The sequence below is a fragment of the Euprymna scolopes genome, chromosome 33, assembly GCF_053919585.1.
Source record: "Euprymna scolopes isolate OS-2025 chromosome 33, ASM5391958v1, whole genome shotgun sequence".
Classification (NCBI taxonomy): domain Eukaryota; kingdom Metazoa; phylum Mollusca; class Cephalopoda; order Sepiida; family Sepiolidae; genus Euprymna; species Euprymna scolopes.
The window spans coordinates 47369069-47392422 of record NC_136514.1 but is presented as its reverse complement, the minus strand read 5'-3'; the positions used below and the strand labels follow the sequence as shown (position 1 = coordinate 47392422).

Sequence of the window (23354 nt, the reverse complement as noted above, 5' to 3'; positions counted from 1 at the left end):
GACGGGGGGGGTAAGAAAGAGAGTAGAAGAGAGGAAGAGGGAAGAGGGAAGAAGGGAGGAAAAGAAAGGAAAGAAAGAAGAGGCAGAAAAGAAAGCGAAGAGAGGAGGAAAAGAAAGAGAAGAGGAGAGGGGAAAGAAAGTGAATAAAAATAGAGAGGAAAGAAAGAGCGAACAAGAGACGGGAGAGAGAAAGAGAAGAAGGGGTGGGGGGAAGAAAGAGAAGAAGAGTGGGGGGGACAGAAAGAAAAAACAGAGAGGGGAAAAACTGAAAAGAAAGTCAGAGTGGGAAAGAAAGAAAGAGAGCATAAGAGGTGGGAGAGGAAGAGAGAAGAGACGGGGAAAAGAAAAAGATAAGAGACGGGAGAAAGAAAGAGAATGAGAAGAGAGAAGAAAAAGAAAAAAAGAAAGAGAAGAAGAAAAAAATGTAGAACATAGCATAAAAGTAAAAGCAAAAACAAAACAAAAATCAATAAAAAGACATTTCATTAAAAAGGAAGACAACAGTCAACCCCACCCCTAATCCTAACAACAGGTGACTTTCAATCAGGTGAGAATAGGAGTGCCTAGTAGGTCAAAGATTTGCCAAAAATACAATTTGAAGCAAAACAACAAGAAGGATGTAAAAAATATAGGCTACTTCTTAGAAAAAGTAGACCAGAAAGTACTGCACGATTGTGGCAATGATTGCAATGAACAGTTTAATAATATACTAGCAGGACTTTTGGAAATTCCACAACAGCATCTTTGGTATGTAATATTGCTGCTAGGCATTCTGTGGATATCCAGCGTGAATGGGGACCCCACGATATTGTTGTAGCCCTTTTGTTAAAACTGTAAAAGTATTTATCTAAGTAATCTGATTAATGTAGTGTCAGAATGTATCTCGTTATTACGGTTCATCCCCAACATCCTTATAGGAGTCTGTGACATATTTCTATTGTATGGACACCCGGCACAAACGGAAACCCCACGATATTATTATACCATTTTTAGACAGAACAGATACTAACCAGAAGATCAAGAAGGTATATTTTAGTTTCACGTACAGCCCAAGTGCGACATTGTTTTTATTTTAATTGATTTATTTTTTTTTACATTGTGTCTTTGGTGATCGGGAGATCCTATTTATTAAAAAGGAGGATAGAAGGTGCTAACATACTACGAACATTAAATTAGTATATCTATATACGAATTTAATGTTCATAGTATGGTATTACTAGGGATATGACAACAGCATATTCTTTTCATTGTTTTGACTCTCAAGTACAGGGTGGCCGAAAAGTCCCAGGACACTGGCCGAAAAGTCCCAGGACACTCTATTTTTAATATTTTAATGCTGTTAAATATGATTGATTGCAGCTTTTGCTAGCGTATCAAGGAATTCTCTAAAAAAAAAAAATGGCACAAAGAACCTGGAGGCGAATGGAATTGTGCAAGAACAACGAGGGCCAATATACTGATCCCCTAGACCACTAAATTACTCTAGTTGTTTTCTGCTTTGTTTCTAATAAAGTTCTCTTTTTTTGTTGAATATATATATATGTTTTCTGTGTGTTTCATTAAAAAATACTGTGTTTTATTAAAAATACATGTATAGTGTCCTGGGACTTTTCGGCCACCCTGTATATATCCGACACAGTAAGACACAATTAATCAACCGAGAATCAAATCGCTCTACATAAAAACGAATAAGATATCAATGAATATATCCTGAGAATCAAAACAAGGAAAAGAATATGCTGTTGTCATAGCCCTAGTTATCACCTTTCCTCCTTTTTAATAAATAGGACCCCCCCCCACCCCGATTGAATAATTTATAATCTGGAAACCGTAACACACGTACATACGTTAAAGGTACTACGATATTAATATATAGATTAATGATATACTAGCAAAGAAACCCGACGTTGCCCGGGATTGAATGATGATCAATGAATGTTTCACACTCCCATATTTTTATTGTTATTGAAATCGATAAAATCGACCATTTTTCAATCAAAATCGATTGATTGCCTGCTCTACTTGCAGACCCAGGAGGAAGCTTCACATGCCTCTCGCAGCGACTTAGTTCACAATACATTGTAGTCTACATTGCACTGTAGAGAACCTACTGTTGATTCTATAAAATTATTTTTATATATAATGGCTTGCATGCAAGTTTAAAATGTAAAAGTCAAGTATCATGGTCCAGTTGTGCTCTAAACTGAAACATTCATTTCGAACACGCCCTTGTGATATCAAAGAACCTACTGTTGATTTTATATGCTGGGTCTTTCGGCTTGTGTGGTAAAAAATACTTCTCAAATGCACTTGCAATGTTAGGCTGTATAAGGTGTTAACTTGGGTCAAAATCGCATATTCCTTCTTTCATCGGATTATTTTGATTATTGATTATCGATACTTACCAAAAACATTCCAATAGAAAACCTATCTAAGAACACTGCCAGGCATATAAAGTACAATCGTGTGAAATTTGATAAAAATCTGTCCAGTCGTTTTCGAGTCCATAGGGAACGAACTCAGATGCACAATAGTAGATTATCAAATCGAATTAGAGTTCTGAATTTTTTAAATAAAGAATGACTGTTCGTATTATTTGAATTCTTCAACAATGTCCGCCCCAGAATGCCTGTATACATAATGACTAGGACTATGACAAGAGAATATTCGGGTTTGTATTACTGTACACATAGATTCGAAAAAGTTGTCAAAAAACCAATATATAGCAAATAAATGTTATCAAAGGCAAGATAAGTTACTTTTCTGCCAAACTGGATATATTGTTTGTGTTTTTATTCAATGTAACATGTTTATTCAGCTCGAAAAACATACAGTGTTTACCGGTGTATTCGAAAATTCAAGATGGCGTCTCACACCCTCTTTAACACCGTAAGTATGGAAAAAAGTGTTATGAATAGAAAAACTATACAAAATACTATTAAAAACCCGCCGAATATATGTCAACCTATGTCACGGTAACATATATTGAGCGAGTTTTTAACAGTATTTTATCCGGTTTTTTATTTATAACATCTTTTCCCACACTTACCGTGTTAAAGAGAGAATAAGACGCCATCTTGAATGTTCCAATACATCGGTAAACACTGTATGGTTTTCGAGCTGAATAAACATGTTACATTGAATAAAAACACGAAAAATATATCCAGTTTGGTAGAAAAGTAACTTATCTTGCCTTTGATAACATTTATTTTTTATATATTTGTTTTTTGACAACTTTTTCGAATCTATGTGTACAGTAATACAAACCCGAATATTCTCATCATTATTTTGACTCTCGACTATATATCTGACACTGTAAGACACTGTTAATCAATCGAGAACCACATCACTCTATATAAAAACCATATCAGATATTAACTGATATATACTCGAGAGTCAAGACAATAAAAAGAATATTCTGTTGTCATAATCCTAGTAATGACGTAATATATGCTTGTGCAATCAAAGGATTATCCTCTCTCTCTTAATAAACACTAAAAATGGGCAAACTAATGTCAATACATAATTAATCCCTCCACATATTACTTGAATTTTTCAAACTATTGTTTTTTTATCTTGAGTTATTTGCACAAAGTTTCAACTAATGTAATCTCCAACCTTGTTCAGGTGTATATGGTCAAACTCGGGAATCTTTTTATTGAACTCGGGAATCTTCATAGAGTTTTGAACAGAATTCTTTATTCAACCAACGGAGGCAGAATTCATTCTCTCTCTCTCTCTCTCCTAAGTATCTAGTGCGAATGTTAGGAACCATTTTTTTTTTTTTTTTTTTTTTTTTTACACAGGAATCACCACTTATCAAAGCCAGGAGGCCACTCGAGGATAAGGTTTATGGGTAGACATTAGTCAATGTGATTATAGCATAGTAAACATAAGTAGTGGGAATTTTGTAAATTGGATAACTTAGGGGGACGGTTCATCAAGAACTTGTTTACATTGGACTTGACTTGAAGACAATCAGATTGTAGTCAGCTGGACAGCAGGCAATCGGAAGAAAGTTCCATAGGCGTGTAGTTCTAAGACAGAAATTTTGTTCGTGGAATCTACATTTAGGTTTAGGCACATATAAAGAGTGTGGGAAATTATTGATAGTGGTATTGGCTAGATGAGTGTTTTTCATGAAAGTTTGGTGGGGTGGGTGGGGCATAGATTGAAGCTCAGCCGAGCATTTGCGATGAAAATGACGATAAAACAGAGACAGGGCTCGTAACGTCTTTTCTGTGAGAAAGAGGTTGCAGGGAGAGAAAAGGACATCCCCCTTAAATGAAACATGGCAGTTTAATAGGTCTACTCTCCTCGTCATCTTTAAATTCAATTTTTTTTTTCAGAGATGGGAGCCTATAAAAACAATATTATTCACATCTAGTAATCCCAAGTAATTCAAAACTGTACTTTGAGTGTTGTCCACACTGATGATTTTTAATATAGTCACTAGTCTTCTTAAACTGCTAACCCGCCCTCATAAATCATCAAATTTTACCCCATTTGCACAATAAATGATTATCACACCACCATCTTACATTTATTAACCCTTATCCTTGTGTGACTTTCAGGCCTTGATAAGTGGTGACTTCAAAGTAATAAAAAAAGAAAAGGCAAAATTTGCCTTTTCTTTTTAATGTAGACATCTACATCTCAGAAATCAAATCTGTTCAAAAATATTATTTCCTTGAATATTGTTATTAATAATTTTTACATATAAATATACTCTTAGGTTTATGTAGATTCTCTAACCTTTTTTTCCTATAACACATACAAAGGCATTGGCATTTGTACATATATTGAATGTATAGTTTCACTTTTAGTATTATTCAAGGATAAAACTGTCTAGCAGGATCAAACATCAACACGGTAGCCTTCAAATCCAGTGTAAACAAGTTCTTGTTCAGCTCTCCCTATAAATAATCAAATTCTACCAAATTTACACCATTAGCGATTACTGCATCACTATCTTATGTTCATTAACGTTTATTCTCGAGTGGACTGCGGGCCTTGATAAGTGGTGACCCTCAAGTAAAAGAAAAACAAACTGCCGTTACACTTTAATGCTTAGATCCAACACGTTGTATCTGAGACAGTCGCAAGGAAAAAGAAATTTGCTTTGGCTTTATTTTCTTTTTTATAGTTGAAACTAGAGGGAGTACCCGGCGTTGCCCTGGTGTGTGGAGGTAGTAAGGACCCCCGGCGGGTAGGGGTGAGGATTGAAAGGTGTTTAAAAAAAAGTGGTATAGTAGCAGGATTGCTTGGGTCGAGTAAGGAACCTGAGCGGGGGGGATTAAAAAAATAACTTGATGGTAGCAAGAGGGGGGGTCGAAACAACAGTAGGCAGTTTGGATTGAGAGAGAAAAAAAAAGTGATAGTAGGCAGGTAGGTTCGAACCTGTTACACAAAGGAGGAAAAAAAAATCAAAATGTGACGTCTTTGCCAATGTCTCCATCGTCCGATCAAAAGTTTGGAACATTGAAAGCGAAGTCAATCCAAGCAATACAATGACTTGCAAAAATGGCTACGAAAAACACCGACTCCTCCTTATACAAAACTGCCCAGTTGAGGGTGAAGGAATGGATGTCTTTGGCCAATATTTCAATACTTGACGTCCGAAGGGCCAGGCTTTAAAACAATACCGATCTCGTGAAAATCCGTCGCCTCTGTCGAGAATTTTTGCGAGAAATACAAACACGCACACATTTTGCCTTTTATATATAGAGATGACATCCATTTATTCATGGTTCTTCCGAAATAATGCATTTCCTTGTTTTAAGTCTTTTAGTTTGTATCATCTGCCATGTAGCATGAAGTTTCCTGCAACCATGGGCCAAACGTCCATCTCCCTGGCATGTAATTTCTTCTCCAATCCTCGCCACCATGCTTTTTTCTTTTCTCTTCCTCTCCTATCACATCACTTTGCACACTGGCTCGATCATTTGCATATGTGTTATGTGCTGCTGCTGCTGCTGCAAGCACTAGTGGCTCTGGTACAAATTGAACCTTCAACCTCAAGCTTTAAATTAATTTTACCAAATACTTTATTTACTACTGAATTTTATCCAGACATGATCGATAGAATGACAACATGCTACCCACTTGGATTAAATAAAGGGTGCCATTTAAAATTCTGTATGGATTTGAGAGTTTAACAAAAATCTTCTAGAGTACGACAAGACACACATGAAGAGGGTCAGAGGTCACATCGACCAAAACTTTGTGAAATAATACTTAAGATGAGAACAGCAGTCCGTAGAATCCAAATAATACGTGGAGGGATTAATTATGTATTGACATCAGTTTGTAAATCGTTAATGCTTATTAAAGGAAAAGATAATTCCTTGACTGTACAATCATACATTACGTCATTATGTGTGAAATCCTTCTATAGTGGACACTGTTACTTGTTTTACTCTTGGCCTTTTGGTCAAGATCAAAGTGTAGCATCTGTTCCGGCAGATGCTGCACTTGGGATGGTTTGTACCAGTCAATGGAGGGACTGGGACAATTATTATTTTTGGTAACCAGAGTGCCCCCTTTTTGCCTACTTTTAGGGGAGCTGGTTTTTACCTCACATTAAAAACGGCCTTGTGCCTAATTTGCTCAGTGGGGGAGCAAATAAACACCATCTGTTCCGGCAGATGCTGCACTTAAGATAATTTGTACCAGTCAATGGAGGGGAAACCCTCTATACTGGGACAATTATTATTTTTGGTAACCAGAGTGACCCCTTTTAGGGGAGCTGGTTTTTACCTCACATTAAAAACGGCCTTGTGCCTAATTTGCTCAGTGGGGGAGCAAATAAACACCATCTGTTCCGGCAGATGCTGCACTTAAGATAATTTGTACCAGTCAATGGAGGGGAAACCCTCTATACTGGGACAATTATTATTTTTGGTAACCAGAGTGACCCCTTTTAGGGGAGCTGGTTTTTACCTCACATTAAAAACGGCCTTGTGCCTAATTTGCTCAGTGGGGGAGCAAATAAACACCATCTGTTCCGGCAGATGCTGCACTTAAGATAATTTGTACCAGTCAATGGAGGGGAAACCCTCTATACTGGGACAATTATTATTTTTGGTAACCAGAGTGACCCCTTTTAGGGGAGCTGGTTTTTACCTCACATTAAAAACGACCTTGTGCCTAATTTGCTCAGTGGGGGAGCAAATAAACACCATCTGTTCCGGCAGATGCTGCACTTAAGATAATTTGTTCCAGTCAATGGAGGGGAAACCCTCTATACTGGGACAATTATTATTTTTGGTAACCAGAGTGACCCCTTTTAGGGGAGCTGGTTTTTACCTCACATTAAAAACGGCCTTGTGCCTAATTTGCTCAGTGGGGGAGCAAATAAACACCATCTGTTCCGGCAGATGCTGCACTTAAGATAATTTGTACCAGTCAATGGAGGGGAAACCCTCTATACTGGGACAATTATTATTTTTGGTAACCAGAGTGCCCCCTTTTTGCCTACTTTTAGGGGAGCTGGTTTTTACCTCACATTAAAAACGGCCTTGTGCCTAATTTGCTCAGTGGGGGAGCAAATAAACACCATCTGTTCCGGCAGATACTGCAAGCTATGACTAGCTAAGACTAGCAAAGACCAGATGTGGGGGCAACCCCACATACCTGACCTTTAACCAGCTCCCATTTCCCACCTCTCGTGAGCTGGTCCCCTTTTTCCCTTCCCCCTCCCTTCACTCCTCACATTAAAAATTGGCCTTGTGCCTAATTTGCTCGGTGGGGGAGCAAATAAATACCATCTGTTCCGGCAGATACTGCACTTAAGATAGTTTGTACCAGTCAATGGAGGGGAAACCCTCTATACTGGGACAATTATTATTTTTGGTAACCAGAGTGACCCCTTTTAGGGGAGCTGGTTTTTACCTCACATTAAAAACGGCCTTGTGCCTAATTTGCTCAGTGGGGGAGCAAATAAATACCATCTGTTCCGGCAGATGCTGCACTTAAGATAATTTGTACCAGTCAATGGAGGGGAAAACCTCTATACTGGGACAATTATTATTTTTGGTAACCAGAGTGCCCCCTTTTTGCCTACTTTTAGGGGAGCTGGTTTTTACCTCACATTAAAAACGGCCTTGTGCCTAATTTGCTCAGTGGGGGAGCAAATAAATACCATCTGTTCCGGCAGATACTGCAAGCTATGACTAGCTATGACTAGCTATGACTAGCAAAGACCAGATATGGGGGCAACCCCACATGCCTGACCTTTAACCAGCTCCCATTTCCCACCTCTCGGGAGCTGGTCCCCTTTTTCCCTTCCCCCTCCCTTCACTCCTCACATTAAAAATTGGCCTTGTGCCTAATTTGCTCAGTGGCGGAGCAAATAAACACCATCTGTTCCGGCAGATGCTGCAAGCTATGACTAGCTATGACTAGCAAAGACCAGATGTGGGGACAACCCCACATGCCTGACCTTTAACCAGCTCCCATTTCCCACCTCTCGGGAGCTGGTCCCCTTTTTCCCTTCCCCCTCCCTTCACTCCTCACATTAAAAATCGACCTTGTGCCTAATTTGCTCGGTGGGGGAGCAAATAAATACCATCTGTTCCGGCAGATGCTGCAAGTTATGACTAGCTATGACTAGCTATGACTAGCAAAGACTAGATGTGGGGGCAACCCCACATGCCTGACCTTAAACCAGCTCCCATTTCCCACCTCTCGGGAGCTGGTCCCCTTTTTCCCTTCCCCCTCCCTTCACTCCTCACACTAAAAATCGGCCTTGTGCCTAATTTGCTCGGTGGGGGAGCAAATAAATACCATCTGTTCCGGCAGATACTGCACTTAAGATAATTTGTACCAGTCAATGGAGGGGAAACCCTCTATACTGGGACAATTATTATTTTTGGTAACCAGAGTGACCCCTTTTAGGGGAGCTGGTTTTTACCTCACATTAAAAACGGCCTTGTGCCTAATTTGCTCAGTGGGGGAGCAAATAAATACCATCTGTTCCGGCAGATACTGCAAGCTATGACTAGCAAAGACCAGATGTGGGGGCAACCCCACATGCCTGACCTTTAACCAGCTCCCATTTCCCACCTCTCGGGAGCTGGTCCCCTTTTTCCCTTCCCCCTTCCCTTCACTCCTCACATTAAAAATCGGCCTTGTGCCTAATTTGCTCGGTGGGGGAGCAAATAAATACCATCTGTTCTTCAGATGCTATTGTAAATTACTTTCTTGGCCTTTTGGCCAAGATCACAGTGTAGTGTCTGTTCCGGCAGGTGCTGCACCTGGGATGGTTTGTGCCAGTCAGTGGAGGGGAGGCCCTCTATACTGGGACAATTATTATTTTTGGTAACCAGAGTGCCCCCTTTTTGCCTACTTTTAGGGGAGCTGGTTTTTACCTCACATTAAAAACGGCCTTGTGCCTAATTTGCTCAGTGGGGGAGCAAATAAATACCATCTGTTCCGACAGATGCTGCACTTAAGATAATTTGTACCAGTCAATGGAGGGGAAACCCTCTATACTGGGACAATTATTATTTTTGGTAACCAGAGTGCCCCCTTTTTGCCTACTTTTAGGGGAGCTGGTTTTAACCTCACATTAAAAACGGCCTTGTGCCTAATTTGCTCAGTGGGGGAGCAAATAAACACCATCTGTTCCGACAGATACTGCAAGCTAAGACTAGCAAAGACCAGCTATGACTAGCAAAGACCATATGTGGGGGTAACTCCACATATCTGACCTAGGTCACTGAAGGGGCAACCCTTCATACCAACAGTTTCTAATCCAGCCCCCACTTCCCTCCTCTGGGGAGCTGGATCCCCTCTTTCCCTCCTCCTTCCCCCTATCTCCACATTAAAAACGGCCTCCTGCCTAATTTGCTCAGTGGGGAAGCAAATAAATATTCCCATTGTAGTATCTGTTCCGACAGATACTGCACTTAAGATAATTTGTACCAGTCAATGGAGGGGAAACCCTCTATACTGGGACAATTATTATTTTTGGTAACCAGAGTGCCCCCTTTTTGCCTACATTTAGGGAAGCTGGTTTTTACCTCACATTAAAAACGGCCTTGTGCCTAATTTGCTCAGTGGGGGAGCAAATAAATACCATCTGTTCCGGCAGATACTGCAAGCTATGACTAGCAAAGACCAGATGTGGGGGCAACCTCACATGCCTGACCTTTAACCAGCTCCCATTTCCCACCTCTCGGGAGCTGGTCCCCTTTTTCCCTTCCCCCTCCCTTCACTCCTCACATTAAAAATCGGCCTTGTGCCTAATTTGCTCGGTGGGGGAGCAAATAAATACCATCTGTTCTTCAGATGCTGCACTTCAATTTCTTGTTCTCTGTCAGTGGAGGAGAAATCCTTCACGACTGAGACAATTTTTATTTTTGTACCTTTTCTCCACGTTAAAAAACGACCCTGGTGTCTAACTCTGTCCCGTGGGGAGGCATAGTAAATAGGTACAATTATCAGTGCGAGTTACAGAAATGACCACAAAATATGAGAATACCTATAGATCTATGTAGATACTTTAAATACAAGCAACTGTGGATCTATACAAGTGACTGAGGACCGTTTGTTAATTTGATATCTCCATGAAACTCCCTCCTTTAGAGAAAGCAGGTTCAAGCTACTTAGGCTGAATCCCACTTTAGGTTAGGTTAGGTAGACCGTTTTATTGTCCCATCTTACTAATGAGCCTTTTCACTCAACACATAATTGCATCTATCATTCCAGAGTTCGACAATCCATGCCTGAAGAAAGTTTGGAGGTTGCATTAATCAAAACTTTGTGCAAATAACTCTCAAGATAAACAAAACAATAGTCTGAAGAATTCAAATAATACACGGAGGGATTAATTATGTATTAACATTAGTTTTCAAATTGTTAGTGCTTATTAAAGGAGAAGATAATTCCTTGACTATAGAATCATACATTACGTCACTATGTGTGCAATCCTTTTGTAGTGGACACCGTTATTTGTTTTAGTAGTTACAATTATCGGTGTGAGTTACAGAAATGTAAGAATGATGCCTGATTGAATATTTTCCACATAAATTTAAAACGAAGCGAAGGGAAAATTCCATCAAAAGTTGAAAGGAAAACTAAAGAGGAAATTATGATATATAGTGAACAAGGGGATAAAGTGCTTCTCTGGTAGATAAGTTCATTGTGTTCAGTCGCCATTTTTCCAAGTTCGGTCTTTGTTTACTCCTTCTTCCCCTGTCTGAGGGGTGGCGATGGGGAGCTTATTATGTGACTATCACATGTTGAAAGAGAATAAAGGAATAAAACATCAAGGGCCGTGAACCATTAAGCAACATTGTTATTAAATGTTTTTGCTTTTATTCTGCACATAATGTGAATGTTCGTCCACAGTGAAAGTGAGTCTACTAACCGTTCTTGGTCCCGCCATTTTGTTTATATTGTCTTTATCTCGTTATTTGTTGTTTTTTTTTTTTGCAATTGATACGACATAATCACATTGACACACAGGTTCTTGGTTTGATCACCGAATTTAAACAACATCTAGCCCTAAATTTGGGAATACCTGGCGCTGAATGTAGAAGGACGTTGACACCTCTTTGCAAGAACCTAACATCATTATCTCTCCTGGTGAGGATATACAAACGACTAGGGATCGCTTGTTAATTTGATATTTCTATGAGACTTCCTCCTTTGGAGGAAGCCGGTTTAAACCACCTAGGGTGAATGCGACTGGCAATAAAACAATGCAGCCTTACATGTACTACCCTAATCTTAATCTCTACTATTATATAACTGCAACTTTGTCTGTGAGTTCGTTCCTTATAGACTCCGAAATGGCTGAACAAATTTTCTTTAATATTTACAGAAGTTTACTGTATAAGTCTGGGAGTGATCTTAGTAAAGTTTTGTCTCAGAATAACCCCGATAATTACCGATAATCGAAACCATTATCTTAATTTATCTATCATCGGTAAAACCATTTTTTCCATGTCGTCGCTTAGCAACAATGATAGAATAACGGGCCGTGAAAATTCTACTGTGGGTAAGTTGATAGCATGTTTTATTTATTTATTTTTTTTTTTTTGCACGACATGGTCTGTAGGTTCAAACTCCACATGTAAATTTCTTAATTATTTTTCATTAACTGCAAAGAATTTTATAAGATTTGAAAATTTGCATGACATGGTCTGTAGGTTCAAACCCCGCACATAAATTTCTTAATGATTTTTTTTTCATTAACTGGAAAAAAAATTTATATAAAATAAATTTATAAAATAAACAGGAGATTCTCTAGAGAGCAATGTAAAATAACATATATTTTGGACTAAGTTACTGCATGGAGGCATGTGAAGCTTCCTCTTGAGGCGATTTCATGGATTTCGATTACCATGAAAATATAGGAGTATGAAATATTCCTTGATCATCATTCAATCTAGAGCAACGTCAGGTCTCCCTGCTAGTTCCAAATAAAAGTTGATCTGGTACTAATAATAACTAAGGAATGATACCATTAAAGCTCCTTAATAAGGGCTCAGCACCAATGCATTTTAAGATCATATTGACGATGCTTATAGATCTATTGGTATTAAGAGTTATGTTATTCGACTGCAGTTATGCGGATGATCTAAGGACAACGGATAGGTGCAAACAGCCGAGTCAGATGCCACTGTGCTGGGGAAGATAATGGTGACCCACTCCAAGTTCAAAATCACATGATGTCTTCAGAGGAATCGGACCAACAATGGATCGAAGCCTATAGAGAAAAAAAAAAAGCAATGCCCACAAAAAAGTGAGGATACCTATACATCTATGTAGGTACTTTTGTTAGAGAATGGAGAGAGAGAGAGAGATGTGTGAGTTGTATTAAGACACGTTGACCGGAAGTCAAGATCAGCTGATTGGATTGCGTGTGAGTCATGTGATCAGGTTAGCTGAATCGAGGAGATTTGCTTGGGACTTGGAAGAGAGCGGATGGCTTCGCCGTTGTCTCCTCCCCTTTGCTGGGGGGGGGGACGAACGCTGACGTGGTAGAAATAAGACCTAGAAGAAGAAACAACACAAGCCAAATTCACTTTCCATTCTTCTGCGATCGATCTGGAAGGTGAATAAAAAACTATAGAACCAATTTCTTGTCTTGGAGTGAAATAAATCTTCGTCTCCCAAAAACAGGTTTCAAGTCTCCCTCCCAGGCGAGATGTTCCAGATTGACCAACAAAATGGCAGAAGGTATGTTCAAATGCACGTCACACACACAACATAACAATCCTTTATGATACGACAATATAACACTTTTAATACAAGCAACTGTGGATTTATACAAGTGACTGGGGACCGTTTGTGAATTTGATATCCCCATGAAACTCCCTCCTTTGGAGAAAGCAGGTTCGAGCTACTTAGACTGAGTGCCACTTTAGGTTAGGTTATGTAGACAGTTTTATTGTCCCATCTTACTAATGGATCTTTTCGCTCAATACATAATTGAATCTATCAAATGAGAGAAAAAGATGGAAACTTCAGCTGCCACATTATCACTGCAATGACAGTAATGCTATCAGCTGATTCTGTCGAAGTGGATCAACTGCAGGGCGCGAAGAATACTCCAGCTATGTTGTATAGGGACTTTTATCGTATAGAGTAATATTTCTTTTATGCCCTTTTAAAAAAGAACTAAATCCTTTTAAATTTTTTTTTTTTTTTGTGCCTCAAATCTTCTCGACCACTATCCTTCAACACACTAAGTAGGTTTTCATAGTTGCATTCCTCGTTGCTTAATGTAGGTTCTGTGTGTAACAGAACCTCCAGCGCTGGTAGCATATGTGCTATACAGCAACAGCAGCAGCTGCATAACACATATGCAAATGACTGAGCCATTGCTCAAGGTGATGTCACAGTGGAGGAAGAGAAGAGAAAATAAAAGCGGGGGGGGGGGAACACACGCAAGTGGCGAACACCGGAGAAGAAATTGCGAGTCAGAGAAAATAGAACGTTTGGCCCGTGGTGGCACAAGATTTTTTAACTTTTAGCCGGTTAAAATAGTTTTTAAAAGTGTCAAAAATGGGTCAAAATTCAAAGAAATCGTTATACATTTTGTATATTCATCTTTCATTTTTAATTTTTAATCAATTCATATGTGTGTCAGGTTGGTATAGTGGTAACGTCACCAGCTTTGAATGTCACAGTTTTGCTTTCAGTTTCGATTCTAGCTGATGGCACCCAAATACGTTTTTTTCTTTTACTTTTGAAATTATGACTCTATAATAATATATACAACATGTGGACAAATTAAAACATATGTAAGCGTATTTTACGAATAGGCAAAGCCGGGTGCCCCCACTCCCGCTAGCATATATATATATGTGTGTGTCTTGGATCCGAGTGGTAAGATGTAATGACACCATTGAAGAAGATTAACAACTATGTTACATGTGCAGTCTCACAACTGAACCGTATCCTTGTTTTCGCATCTACAAAGAAAAACTTTAAAAAAAAAAAAAAAGAAAAAAGAAAAAGAAAAATAAAGAAAAAAATTATCATAAAAGAAAATGCCAGAGAATTCTAGACTCTGAACGATCGCACAAACACGTACCCAACAGCAACGCTAGGGGGGTGATGATGGCTGAGTGGGGAACGAAGCAGGCTGAAAAACTAAGTGTGCCAAGTTCGAACCCAATTCGTGCCACAGAAACACTTTCACTTGACGTTGCCTGCCCCATAAGTACTCGATATCTTTCTAGAAATAATTCTTAATAAAATGATACCCGGGGAAACAAACGTAAACAAAAAAATCATCATCATCATCATCTATATAAATAAAACAGTAGATGTATGTGTATGTGTATCTATGTGAAAATATTTAACCGATAAACTTATAAACTACTGATCATATAAAACGGACCTAAACAGGAAATAGCAATCATACATCAAAGACACACACACACACATATATATATATATATATATATATATATATATATATATATATATATATATATATATATAAAGGGGGTTAGAACAGTAGTCTAAAGAGCAGAGTGTATTTTAATGTGATAGTAAAATTACTAATTTAATTAAAATACAAGAAAAGAACAGTGCTCGTTGTAATTCAGATATATAATAAGCCAGATAGATTTTACTCATTATATATATCTATAATATAAAGCTGAATGTGTGTGTGTGTGTGTGTGTGTGTGTGTGTGTGTCTGGTCACGAATAGGCTCCTATATGGTTGACTATTTTAAAAAACTGATTACATATAATGATAGAAGATGTATCGAGACACAGGAATGGGTATGTGTGATCTGGCAGAACGGTGGTTCATTAAAATTGTGGGGTCTGCGTTCGCGCCTGGTCCACAAAGTATGGAAATTAAAAAAATTTAAAAATTAAAAAGAAACGTTTACAAGTGTTTTTGACATAGATGTACATAAGAATACTTTGATAAGTATGTTTTAACTTAAATAGAGATGATATAATAAAATTGTGGGGTCTGTGTTTGCGCCTGGCCTCCATAGAGTGGAAATAGGCACAAGCTTTAATAAAGACTTTTCATATCTATCTGCGTAAGTATACTTTGATAATTATGTTTCAGTTTGAAGAAATATGGTATAATAAAATTATGGGGTGTTCATTGGCGCCTGACCTCCATAGAATGGAAATATGTCACAAAGTTTAACAAGGTTTTTTAATATAGATCCACAGAATATTGTGATAAGTATTTTGTTTCAGTGTGAACAGGTATGTTATAATAAATTATGAGGTTATCTATTTTATTTTTACTTTCATCATATTTTGCTTTGGTTTTGATACCCCCAAATTCGAAGCTATCTCTTTACAACCCTTCTTTTTCATAACCTATCATACTTTCATAAATCAGAGTCCATTTTCTGTAGGCGGTTTTTGAACCCAGTCAACGACGGGTACTTTTGCTAGTATATATATATATATATATATATATATATATATATATATATATATATATAATGAGTAAAATCTATGGATGGAAGAATAACACGTACAGAAATATGTCAAGAAAATTGAACTGCAAAATGTCCATTTCAACTTGCCGACATATGTCTATTCTTTTTACACATGTGCAAATTCATTCATAGCTTGAAGTGGTTCAATTTTAAATCTTTCTTATCTGTCTGTCGATTAAATGCACTAAATGTTTTGGTTTCGATTCTAGCTGATGGCACCTAAGTCATTATTTTTATCTTTTGAAATCGTTATTATATATTAGGTACAATATAATATTCACAAGAGAATTGGCTCTCTAATAAGAAATACAAAAGCTGCATGAATTAAAATTTAAGCATATTTTACTACCAGGTAAAGCCAGGCGCCCCTGCTAGTAAGCAATATCTTATCCAGATATTTAAAAACAAAAAAATTTAACTAAAAGCATCGTTTTTGGAATCAGAAATTAGGCACAAATTTTTCCAATACCAATACGCTAATAATTTCAATTATTTTCAATTTCTGATTGCGACTAATCGTCCCAACACTAGTGTGTGGATGGATGTGTCCAAACATGGAATATCATGCTCTTCAAGGAACCTCTTGACATTACTAGCTCTGTGAATGGGGGTATTATCCTGCATGATACTGGGATTATCATCCAAATTCCGGCGAAAGTAGGGTAGAAAATGCCCAGTCAACATATTAATGTACTTGGTCAAATTCAACTTTGCAACCGAACTATAGACCCTAGACCATTGGCACTAATAACGCCCCACACCAAAACTTAACCTTCGCTACCTTGCAGCATTGAAACTGTGCAGCTAGGATTAAATTCTTCATTCTTCTTTGACTGCCTATCCTCACAGCCTATTGACCTTGCTTTTGTCGCTGAAAAGCACTTTCAACGAGTATGAAGAGTACACATATCAATGTACTTAGTCTAATTAATTCGACCTTGCAAGCGTATTATAGGCCCTGAATCATTGGTACTAATAACGCCCCACACCAAAACTGAACCTCCGCCACCTTGCAGCAATCTGTAAACCTAGGATTAAATTCTTCATCCTTCACTCGATGGACGCACTGCGCCTACCATCACTGCCTAGCCTATTAAACAGACTTTCGTCGCTAAAATTCACTTTCAACTAATATGAAGAGTCATGATTTTTATTACATCTGATGAAATCCAGACGGTGCTTTCTATTCTTTACAGAAATCATTGGCTTGCATATTGCAACGCCGCAGCCTCGCAAATTAAATTCCTTCAATCTGTTCTTAACTGTAGAAAGAGAACACTTTTTAACAAGATTAAACTGTTGTTGGATTTAGGGGGGTCCATTTCAAATCTGTTTCCGAGGCTGAGGCTCTTGATAGCATTGTCTTCCCTGTAAAAAGTAACTCTAGAATGACCAGATTTAGGGGCATCACGAACACAGCCGGTGTTTTGGTGCTTTTGCACAATCATTCATACCGTTTTCTCATCACATTTCAATCTGTGGCCGATTTTTCGATTGGATAAACCAGAAAGGTGGAGATTACTGAGTTCTTGACGATCACTAAGAGAAAGTTGCGGCATATGGATTAAATCTTATGTTGTATAACCTGGAACAACAACAATTACGATTGGAGATGCTTTGTTGCCTAAAAGGTGGATATTTTAACCTGGTTTTAAGCTTAGTTGTTGCTGCGGAGTTTCTTTCTGCTTTCTTGATTTTAAAGTATTTTTTTTTAAATTGACATAAACACTAGGACACTTCAATTAAAAGTCAAATATGAACAGGTAAAATTATAGAGGAATAAAAGGCGAATCAAATGAGGTACGAGTGGTTTAAACAGTTACATTCAATTTAGCTTAAATTTGCTGTTTTTGAAAAATTGACAAGTGCGTACTTTCTTTTTGGCGCCACTGTATAATAGATGTACTCTGTAACTGATACATATGTATCTGTTTTTAAATCTATATGCTTATGTGTATATACAGACACGTATAGACATCTCTGTCTGTCTGTCTTTCTCTGTCTCTCTCTCTCTCTCTCTCTCTATCTATATATATATATATATATACATACACACACATGCATATATATACATTTATAGACATATATATGTATACATACATATATACATTTATAGACATATATATGTATACATACATATATATACATTTACAGACATATATATATACACACAAGCATATATACATTTGTATGCATATATACATTTATATGCATATATACATTTATAGACACACATATATATACATGCATATATACATTTATAGACACGTATACATACACGCATATATAAATTTATAAATGCATATGCATACATTTATACATGCATATATTTATAAATGCATATAGACATTTATACATGCATATATTTATAAATGCATATACATACATGCATATATGCATTTATACATGCACCCACACACACACACACACACACATATATATATACGAAATCAGTGCTGTATTTTATGTCCAATATAATATTCAATAGAAAATTGACTCAGTAATAATAAAAAATACGAAACCTGCATGAATTAAAATATATTTTAGTGTATTTTACGACCGGGCAAGGCCGGGTACCCACTTCTAGTCATGAGTAACGCTCAACAAACACCAACGTCAATACATGACTAGACGTTTTGAAAACATTTCTAGTTGTGGTTATGGACAGAAACTAAATCTCACGATTAACCGCAAAAAAGAAAAAAAAAAGGAAAAAAGTAAGCAAAATTTAGTATCAGAATTTTGTATTAAAACAGAACATGATTTTATTTTATTTATTTACTTATCATTTTTTTTTTTTTTCATTCTTTAACTCAATTTCGTCCGGGCCATTAGAGACGAAATTGAATGTCTAACGATATCGAAAAACAAAAGGAAAAAAAAAAAAAAAAAATCAATAACTTCTGTTTGCCATAAACCTTGCAATCGATTCAAAAAGATACTCGATTCTTGAACAAAAGAAACCAAAGACTGTCATCTGATAATCCTTTAAACAAGATCCTCTATCTCTCGTAAACCTGCAGGATTCTTAGCAATTAGCACAAATTAGATAATTAAATGGATGCCGACAGAAAAATGGTTTCATACATTTGATCTAAATTTAGCAGCACCAAAAAAAAATAAAAAGGTTAATTAAAAAGAAAAGATGAATGTTTTTTTTTCTTTTTCTCTTTTAAAGAGGAATTTAAAAAAAAAACGAAAATTGGATTGAATTAATTATAAGTTATAGAAAAACAATAAAATAATGAGCTGTCTCCCTTTGTAATTATTCCTACTTGAATAAATGACTATTAATTACAACTTTTGTCAGATTTGGGAGGAGGGGGGATTATTAGATCATTTTAGATATTTGGGAAACAAATGCAATGATTGTGTTATGTTGATTAATCAGACTATTATTCTCATCTTGGGTGTTATATTAGAACAACGTTTTGGTCGCTGCAACCTGCGACCTTCTTCGGATGTTGAAAACATGTTTCTTTATCTCTACTAAGGAAAAGGAGGTTGGCCCTGCATTACAAGAATTCGAACCGTGGGTTTGAGGGTGAGTCCGTAGATAATAAAGAAGGTTCAATGTTTAGGGGTCACTAAGATATTTTTTAAAAGGTTTTCCCATGACTCGGTTTTTCGGGATATCTATACTAATGGTTAATATTAGTGAAAAAATGTTTTATGAAAAATTGAGTCATAGGAAAGCCTTAAAAAAATATCTTAGTGACCCCTGAAGATTGAACCTTCTTTATGAGCTACAGACACACCCTCAAACCCACGGTTCGAATTCTTGTAATGCAGAGCCAACCCTCTTTTTCCTTAGTAGAGGGGGAAAAAAAAAGCAAGTTTTCAACATCCGGAGAAGGTCGCAAGTTGCAGCGACAAAAACGATTAGATGAGAATAATACACCGATTAATAAACATAACACAAACATTGACATCTCATCCCCAAAATTCAGAAATGCAATGTTTGTATATTTGCACATTTTTTAGTTTTCTTAGGTGGAGTAAACCAGTGGGTAACTAGTACTACTGTGTGTATCAAACCAAAAGTTAAAACAAAAACTACAAAACTAGTACACAAAAAGTTGGTGTATTCTTGATCAGTGTTGCCCTGAATGAACGATATATAAATTTAAAAAAAGTATTCATTCTTGACTGGCCTTGAATAAGACCGGAGGTGTATTGTCGCCTGACGATGTCTTTTAAGACTGAAACAGTAAATTTATTGTAGCGATTATGGTAATTTTGTTTTACCTAAATTAAATAAAATAATATCTTGCTCTTTTTAATTCCGCACTAGTAACAACCTTGTTGAAATTCAATGGTTTTTACTTTTGGATCTTTTTATCTTGGAATATATATATATATATATATGAATGGGAATGTATAAAAAAGAATACGAAAAGTATAAAAGCTTACAACTTTTCTTTATTCGTTTTCAATTGGTGACGTTCAGGAATACAAAATAATATTATGAAAAAAAATTAAAAAACTTTTTTTACAGATACATAATTTTCGACCGATCCTTCAGTCTTCATCGGTGTATATATATATATGTATATATATATATATATATATATATATGATGATGGACTCTCCGTCGATTTTCGACGTATGAGACTCCGACAATTGACCTGGAGGTCTAGAACTCAGCGTGTCGACATTCACTTAGACGTATGTGGCACTTTAGTCCTGCTAGAGATTTGCAATGGCGACCGCAGTGGTGACAGACATATAAATGCGAGAATTTAGGTCCACACTGCTCAGTATTATTTTTTGACTTGACTCTCGCTTCTTCTAGTTTTTCGATACAAAACGCCGAGAACTCCTTGATTTTTCTGTCACACATTTCTATCCACTTCCTTCTGTCTTTTGCAGTTAGCTCAATGTTGTTATATTCAATATTTAGAACCTGCAAATTAGACTTTATATTGTCTTTGTAACGCAACCATGGTCGTCCCACGTTTCGACGGCCTCTGTCTAATTGGCCATACAGGAGTTGCTTCGGTGTCCTATCATCATCCATTCGCATCACATGACCCGCCCATCGAAGTTGCGACTGGATTAAGAAGCTTTCGATGTTGCTGATTTTACAAAGTGTGAATAATTTCGCATTTGATATTTTGTCTTTCAAAGTAAAACCGCAAATGGCACGTAGACATCTCTTATGGAAGACGTCAAGTTGCGAAATTTGTTTTCGGTACGGGGTCCACGTCTCCGAGGCATACAAAAGTGTGGACAGTACCACAGCCATATATACATGAATTTTTGTCTTCAGGCTTAAACCCCGAACATTCCATAATCTTGTGTGCAGCTTGCCAAAGGCACTGCTTGCTCGGGAGCTACGGTTGATAACTTCATGGTCAAAAGATGAATACACCACACTTCCCAAGTATATATATATATACACTATTATATAAATGTCACTTTATGCGTGTGCGTATGTGTGTCAGTTGGTTTCTTTCCTTATAGGTTCCGAAACGGCTGAGCCTATCATTTGCAAATTTTACACAAATGTAATTTATATGCTTAGCAGTGTTCTTAGATGTTTTGTACAGAAATTCATCTGATAATATCGAAAATCAAAAAAAATCCGATCTTAAAAATAGTCTTTCTTCGTTTATAGATAAAAAAAAATTTACAAAAGAATATTTTACATTACACCGGTGTAACCTTGAGCAGAGCGACTGGTTGAGTTCGGTCAGAAGAAATGTTTATCCTGGTTGTAAGTCTGCATAAAGTCAATTACTTCTTTACGGCTCGGAATCATGGACACTAAGCGTATCAAACCGAAAACATCAAAAAAAAAAAAAAAAGTCATTGTATGGCTCCCTACCATGTGTTTCCAATATTGTGAGACAGAGACGTCTAGCTCTTGCCGGTCATATTAATCGCCACGGTGAACCCGCAGGAATCCTCCTGATTTGGACTCCAGACACAAAAAGGAGAGTTCGACGTCCATGTGTAACACTGAAATCCATTATTGAAGAGGAAACTGGTCTGGTAGGAACTGAGCTGGTGAGAACTCTGGCAATCGGAAACTTTTTACGTTTCACCTGTGCCTACTGGCATTGGATGAAACAACAAGTCTGTCGTTCGATAGAGAAATCAAATGTCGTTGTAATCTCAAAATAAAACTTGTTATTCGTTTTAAACTTGAGTTGTGATTTTTTTTTATACGAAAATCCTTTTGGTACTACAGTGAATGACACCATATGATAGACAATACAACCTACTCTGAATGATAGGATATGCAAAATAGATTTCAGAAAAAAAACAAAAACAGTCAGAGGAACTTGGTTGGCTTCTATTAGCCTAAGAAATGGATAGGTTTAAAATAAAACAGTGTAACTTGTTTTAAACTTGAATTGTGATCTTGTTTGTCAGGAAAAACGTTTTTGTTACAGCAGTGGACAAGATCACATGACCGACAATATGCTTGTCAAGAATCCCCACTTACCAATTAAAAAAAAAAAAAGAAAGAAAAATCTGTATGGTGTACGTACCCGAGACGTGATAGAAAAAAAAAAATATCGTTCACCAAAAATCAAATAAAATTGATTAAGTGGTTTTATTTTTAAACGAGAAAATCAAATTCCATGATTAAACCAGAAGCGTCGATCTAGCGACGCTATCTTGTAAACAGTCTGAAGGAAGCAGGGCGATTACTCTAAGTAGAGATTTTAAAGAGTCATCCTTAACCTGGGTTGCAGAGGAGGGCATGGAAGAAGCTAAAATTCACTTTAAAATGATTTTTGTGACAAAAATAAAACTACTTTATCAATTTACGTGATTTTTGGCGTATGATATTTTATTCGTGTCACACATTGATACGACATACAGATTTTTCTTTATTTTTAGTTTTTAATAGGGGTAAATCTTGAACCAGTGTCAGCCAGTGTCAAAATCAAGCACCAAATTCAAACAAAGACAAAGAGCAAGCGATCACGATCTGTGCAGCAAACGCACACAGATGTGAGTTCATAGGTATAAAGAGTAGATCCAAAATGAACGGCATCAAATTTGGTATGATTTTGTAACATAAAAGTCGCTGAGATAAAAGATAGAGACGAGCTCGTTTCATGAATCGGAGATATTATAATCTAGCGCTTATATAAAAAGTTGTAAGAGTGAGTGCACCCCCCCCCCCGAAAAAAGCCTTTGGCGGACATACAAAAAAATGCACACACATTTTTGCTTCTATATTGCAGATATAAAAAAAGTAATTTTAAACGAAAGTATTAAAAGAAAATTTCATGAATAATATATAAACTGACATTCCAAGTTCCAAGCTGTTGTTCATCTTACAGGTTATTGCTTTCAGCATGTTAAAATGTTCAATTCTTTACAACACTTGTTTCATAGCACAGAAACACTCATGTAATTATGTCAATATTTTAATATTTTCGCCCTGACTCC

The 23354-nt window shown here is 37.0% G+C and overlaps 1 protein-coding gene across 2 annotated transcripts in view; it reads right to left on the bottom strand.

The window, feature by feature from the left end:
- The window catches only part of LOC145258207 (uncharacterized), a 369722-nt gene that overhangs the window by 219097 nt on the left and 127271 nt on the right, over positions 1-23354 (bottom strand). The gene's annotated exons all lie outside the window — the stretch shown is intronic.